Raw genomic sequence first — 6,928 nt, 5'->3', positions numbered from 1 at the left:
TAGCAACTTTGCAACTACTTACTTATTTTTATGTACTTTGCAACTACTCAGTAGCGGTGCATGGGTAATATCACTGAGGATGCCAAGGCAGTACAAAAGCCATATTACAACCTATGTTGTGATAATTGCGTTATTTGCTTTATAAGCTATTCGTTCATACGCCACCGTGATATACAATAAGGAAGTGACAACAGTCACACAGTGGCGGAATAAATTCAAATACACATATGTTAGTTTCGTCACAAATCCGGAGAGCAACATCTGTCCAGTGAAGTCCACAGAGCAAATATTGCATGTAACAAACAGTTATATGACCTGCAGCATAGTCAAGCGTGTTAATGTTTTCAACAGTTTACTAAACAACTACTGATTTAGAACCACAGAGTTACAGCAAGTCAGCACAAAGACAACAAGGAGCACTGCCTCCGCTGTTCCAGGACCATTTCAATTTAAACATTTAACCTCCTAGGGAGTTTTATTCCTCTGCTGGTAGCGTGACTACAGCTCAAGCTCATTACCATAACGCACAATGCGCAAAAATATTCCTAAAAATATTTAACCTCCACACATTAACAAGTAAAATAGCTCAAATGAAAGATAAACAAGTTGTTTATCTAGCCAGCAAGTCAGATTTCTAAAATGTTTTACGGCGAAAACATAGCACATATTTATGTCAAACCACCACCGCAGACATAGCTCATTAGCATAGCCAAGTAGGAAAAAATATGCAATCAACAAACGCAGGATTAAAAGAAAAATCATTTCACTAACCTTTTGAAATCTTCATCAGATGACAGTAATATAACATGTTACACAGTACATTCATTTTTTTCAATAATATGCTATATATATCCATAAATCTCTGTTTACAATGATGCATCGTTCAAAAATGCTACCCAAATGTCCTGAGAAATGACGATAGCCCCGGCAGATAACGTCAGCTAACAAGGAATACACATCATAAACTTTGACTAAATATGCATGTTTTACATATGTATAGCAAGATACACTTCTTCTAAATGCAATTGCATTGTTACATTTAATTTTAACGTTACATTTTGCGTTCACTAGACTATAATATGGAGTCGGCGCTCCCACAGTAGCATAATGACTCCTCTATCTTGGAGTCGACAGAAACCCAAAATGAATACATTAAATATTCCCTTACCTTTGTTATTCTTCCATCAAACGACCTGTAAGGGATTATACTCACCAAATTAGCGTTCAGTTTTCAAGTCTGCGTCTTTCGGTTCTCAAAATAGCCTGATTTTGGTAAAAATGTAGTCAAAATTGAAGTGGTTGCGCACCAAAACTTCGAAAGTATATATAATATGTCGAGTAAACTTGTCAAACTAACTTCATAATCAAGCTTTAACATGTTAAACATCATCAAATCAACAAGGCTATATATGCTTAGTTTAATTCACTGAAAACAAACTTAAAGATAACAAAAACAATCATATGGCTGTCCATGGTACTGATTTGTGTCTGTGTGTGTGCGCAAGTTAAAATAGAAAAATACAAATTGGACTTCAGCCTACTTGTATAGTTGAATGCAAATGTCATCATTTTCTCTTTCATGTTGGCAAAACAGTCTATGGCTCTGTCATACAGTAGTACACTTTTCATTTTTGTTGATATAGGCTACCTAGCTAAAGTGCTTGCTAGTCTAACTTCCTCGCATGGTCAACAATGAACCAGCTATGTTAGCTAGCTAGTTAACGTGAGCCTACCATGTTTTTCTGACAATGGTGATGTTTTGCTTAGGATGTGACTTGATTGGTGTGAAGCCAAATCCAAACGGGCCTCCCATGGGGGGGTGTTTTGCTGTGCCAGGATAACCCACAGTTTAGCTCAGCTCAGCTCAACGCTGATTGGCTAATTGGCTAATTATTTTATACTTTTTTTATTAAGAGAGGCCAAACGCTTGCTGGCATCAATCAATCAAATGCCATGGCGGCAACATGTCATACTCATTTGTTCCAGACAGCATCAGATACATGGGCTTGGATGATTTCTCCCATGAGATTATGAAAACACAGAGACAAAAGAGACATTGTTTTTTAATTTAAATGTTTTATTGGTCAAATATTTTGGGAAGCCTGGCTTCCCTTAGCAACTATGACTACACGCCATTGCAACTACTTAGCATGTTAGCTTACCCTTCCCCTAACCTTAACCCTTTTTGCTAATCCTTCCCTTAACCTTAACCTTTACCCTAACCTCTAGATCTAGCTAACGTTAGCCACAACAAATTGGAATTCGTAACATATCATACGTTTTGCTACCTCATAATATCATATTGTATTAATTGCAATTCGTAACATATCATACAAATTGTAATTTGTAAAATATCATACAAAATGGATGATGGACATCCACAAATTAATACATACCATACGAAAGGAAACATATCATACTAAATGTGGTGCTTGGGTTTATGTACAGAATAATACGAAGTGCTCTGAGACCGAGTTGTCATGACATGCCAGGAAGGTGTGAAAAAAAGGATGATCATCAGTCAATAGATAGGCTACTCTGAATCTGTATTCTTTACTTTTATTCATTCATGTAGTAATGCATCTTAACAGGGAGTGTATGTAGCCTACATTTTGACACTTTGCAATATATTGCCAATGGCCATATTTATAAGGTTACAAGTTTTAATTAACGTTATTAAATATGTGCTTATAATACCCACAAACCATGACAGGCCTACACAATACAACAATATACCTTAACCCCTACCTAGCCCATAATATTGGGAAAAATGTAGACATTTCACAATTTCCTACAATAGCTCGAAAATACAAGTTCAATGCAAATTAATGGATAATGTGAACACTTAGAGACATCTGGTGGTTGTACTTAGCTAGTACATCTTCAGGATTTTTTTTAGCCGATATACAAACATGGAGATATTTCACCCATTGTAGACTATACTGTACATAGTCCCACTGCAACACGTATATGGCTTGGATATAATTGAGTTGAGAAAACAATTATTGTTGGGACCCTATAACTGGTTGTCAGCTTTCCACTGGATCAGGTGTTGGACTAAGGGGTAGGCCTATACTGTATGACAGACTGGAGTTTGGGGCCACTGGCAACTATGGGTTCCTATGAGAACTCAACTATGGGTTCCTATGAGAACTCAACTATGGGTTCCTATGAGAACTCAACTATGGGTTCCTATGAGAACTCAACTATGGGTTCCTATGAGAACTCAACTATGGGTTCCTATGGGAACTCAACTATGGGTTCCTATGGGAACTCAACTATGGGTTCCTATGGGAACTCAACTATGGGTTCCTATGAGAACTCAACTATGGGTTCCTATGAGAACTCAACTATGGGTTCCTATGAGAACTCAACTATGGGTTCCTATGGGAACTCAACTATGGGTTCCTATGGGAACTCAACTATGGGTTCCTATGGGAACTCAACTATGGGTTCCTATGAGAACTCAACTATGGGTTCCTATGAGAACTCATGTTGCCACTAATGTCAATACTAATATTCTAACTGCAGGCTAGTAATTCAATAGCCATTTCGTTGTTCCATATGAAATTCACGTATTTTGTTTCCTGCGCTTGAGAGCCTTCTCAATCTCCCTGAGGATTGTTCCCTTATTGTTTCTCATGTTTGCAGATGCCTTTTCTCGAAGGTGATACATCTTCTCTACAATGTAAGACAGTACGAATGTGGTGTGCTCAACCATCTCCTTTCTTTATTTCCTCCTCACCTAGAGACATGATAAGAAACATCAGAAACATCAAGCAACCAAGGATACACAAGGAGAAGGAAAGAATAGAATGAGATGAAATACCTTTACAATTCTGCATGTTGAAAAGGGGCGTGTATATGATGGTGGGGTCACTCGGTTGCCCCTCAAACACGAAGCAGTCCTTTGGATGTTTTTTTTTCCTTTGTCACACTGCCGTCTATTTTGGGAAAAGGATTTGCCATCTTTTTTTGTAATAGTCCCTGGAGTGCATCACAATCTGTGTGTAAAGAGGGTATTCGGGTGCATCCCAAATGGCACCCTATTCCCTATATAGTGCTTTACTTTAGACCAAGACCAGGGTCTCTGTTCAGAAGTAGTTCACTACATAGGGAATACGGTGCCACGTCGGACGCAGACTTTGAATGGGGCAGAACCATCTAGGCCGGGGGTGTCACAGTTGGATAGAAATATAGTATTATGCATCAAAGGAGATTTCGAAGTGGAAAATGAAGGGTAGATTTTCCTCAAATATGTCCACTGCAATGAACACCACATCTCCAAACACTTCACCAGTTCGTTTTCAAGCTCTCTGGCTCCAGTGTAAAATGTGTCTTATCATCATTGTTGTCATCAGCAGCATCACAAACAATCATAGTTGTGACTGGATACAGAACCAGAAACAGTGCCGTTCTTTGTCTCCAAGTTCTGGGGGACACGGGATAGCTCTGGGATACATTTATTCCTCATTATTTTTGTTTCAGATTACAAATAATATTGATTATTTTTCTCCTTTGATTTATTCTAATTTCTTCTCTCCCTCTGTTCCAATCTAAGAGCACAGAGTAATACCTTTAATCCAGTCAGTCGTGGTCTCCTTTTCCTCTGCCAAAGCACATCCCAAGAAATCTGTAATTAGTGACATCACCATTGAAGAACATACAGTTTGTGTGGCTCAAACTGATTCAATTTATCACAGGTGTTCATGTATCTGTTACATAGTATTTATAACAGGGCCAACACTAACTATAACACATTAAAGTGCAACATACTGTATCTATGTACCATCTGTTAGAGATGGGAACCGATATGGAAAATCTATCGATCAGTTACATTTTTCGATACGATTTTGATATCGGTTTACAAAAAAACATTGCAAATGTCTCTGGGCAGAGAACCTCTCGCTAATTGCCACGTGGGCCAGGTGTGAATGTTCTAGGAGTGTAAGCCTACTGTGCACAAACCATTTGTGGGGCAGCTGCTCCAACCAAAAAATCTGCAACCACGGTCACAGTCTCGTTTAACAAACCTGACTGATTATTTAGTTGCATAGAAGCAATAGATGGCCACATCTTAATGGCTAATTAAATGAAACATGTTCTACACAAATTTAAAGACTACTTGCGAGAAGTGGGTTCAGAACAATAAGGACAGAAACTGTATAGTGTTTTTTTAAGGGGCATGTGCTCTGTACAGGTAGAGCCCTATCTAGAAGTTCCAAGGGAGGAATTTGTGCAGAACAGTCATACGTTGTTGTTTTTTGTTGCATAATAGTGTAGATTTACATTCACATTACATTTACATTTAAGTCATTTAGCAGACGCTCTTATCCAGAGCGACTTACAAATTGGTGCATTCACCTTATGACATCCAGTGGAACAGCCACTTTACAATAGTGCATCTAAATCTTTTAAGGGGGGTGAGAAGGATTACTTTATCCTATCCTAGGTATTCCTTAAAGAGGTGGGGTTTCAGGTGTCTCCGGAAGGTGGTGATTGACTCCGCTGTCCTGGCGTCGTGAGGGAGTGTGTTCCACCATTGGGGAGCCAGAGCAGCAAACAGTTTTGACTGGGCTGAGCGGGAACTGTACTTCCTCAGTGGTAGGGAGGCGAGCAGGCCAGAGGTGGATGAACGCAGTGCCCTTGTTTGGGTGTAGGGTCTGATCAGAGCCTGGAGGTACTGAGGTGCCGTTCCCCTCACAGCTCCGTAGGCAAGCACCATGGTCTTGTAGCGGATGCGAGCTTCAACTGGAAGCCAGTGGAGAGAGCGGAGGAGCGGGGTGACGTGAGAGAACTTGGGAAGGTTGAACACCAGACGGGCTGCGGCATTCTGGATGAGTTGTAGGGGTTTAATGGCACAGGCAGGGAGCCCAGCCAACAGCGAGTTGTAGTAATCCAGACGGGAGATGACAAGTGCCTGGATTAGGACCTGCGCCGCTTCCTGTGTGAGGCAGGGTCGTACTCTGCGGATGTTGTAGAGCATGAACCTACAGGAACGGGCCACCGCCTTGATGTTAGTTGAGAACGACAGGGTCTTGTCCAGGATCACGCCAAGGTTCTTAGCGCTCTGGGAGGAGGACAACAGAAATCAACAGATTTAATAAGACAACAGGATCAACAGAAAGGATCAACTGATATCATGATATTCTTTGCTTATGTTGATATCAAACAATATCGATATCGTGGGCTCCCGAGTGTCACAGCGGTCAAAGGCACTGCATCTCAGTGCTAGAGGTGTCACTACAGATCTTGGTTCGATTCCAGGCTGTATCACAACTGGCTGTGATTGCGAGTCCCATAGGGCGGCAATCACAGTTGGCCCACTGTTGTCTGGGTTAGGGTTTGGCCATGGGAGGCCGTCATTGTAAATAACAATTTGTTCTTTAACTGACTTGCCTAGTTAAATAAAGGTTACATTAAAAAATATATAAGAAAAAAAGAAAAAAATAATAATCGATATTGGTGCTCACCGCTTGTCTATATGTATATAATGTAAACATTTACAAAATTGTATTTTACATTTTTACATTTAACTAGGCAAGATAAACACTTGCCCCATTGACAGATACCTTATCCTGCCATAAGTGGAAGCCTTACCTTGCAGTTTGACCAGGGCCATTTCCTATTTTCTTCTCAACCATTTCCCCAAACTCACAACTGCTCCCTAGACAGGGGGGTGTCCATGAAGACTCTCTTGAGTCATCTCAAACAAAGACCCTATTGGTAAGAGTGAAGGAACATACACTTACCTACATGGTAGACATCTGTACAGTAGACATACAGTAGATATATGAACACAACATTAGGAATACCTCCTCTCTCCATGACAGGTGAACCCCGGTGAAAGCTATGTTCCCTTATTGATGTTACTTGTTAAATCCACTTCAATCAGTGTAGATGAAGGGGAGGAAACAGGTTAAAGAAG

Source organism: Oncorhynchus keta, chromosome 32, assembly GCF_023373465.1.
Source record: "Oncorhynchus keta strain PuntledgeMale-10-30-2019 chromosome 32, Oket_V2, whole genome shotgun sequence".
Taxonomy (NCBI): Eukaryota; Metazoa; Chordata; class Actinopteri; order Salmoniformes; family Salmonidae; genus Oncorhynchus; species Oncorhynchus keta.
Note: the sequence above shows the minus strand (reverse complement) of the source record.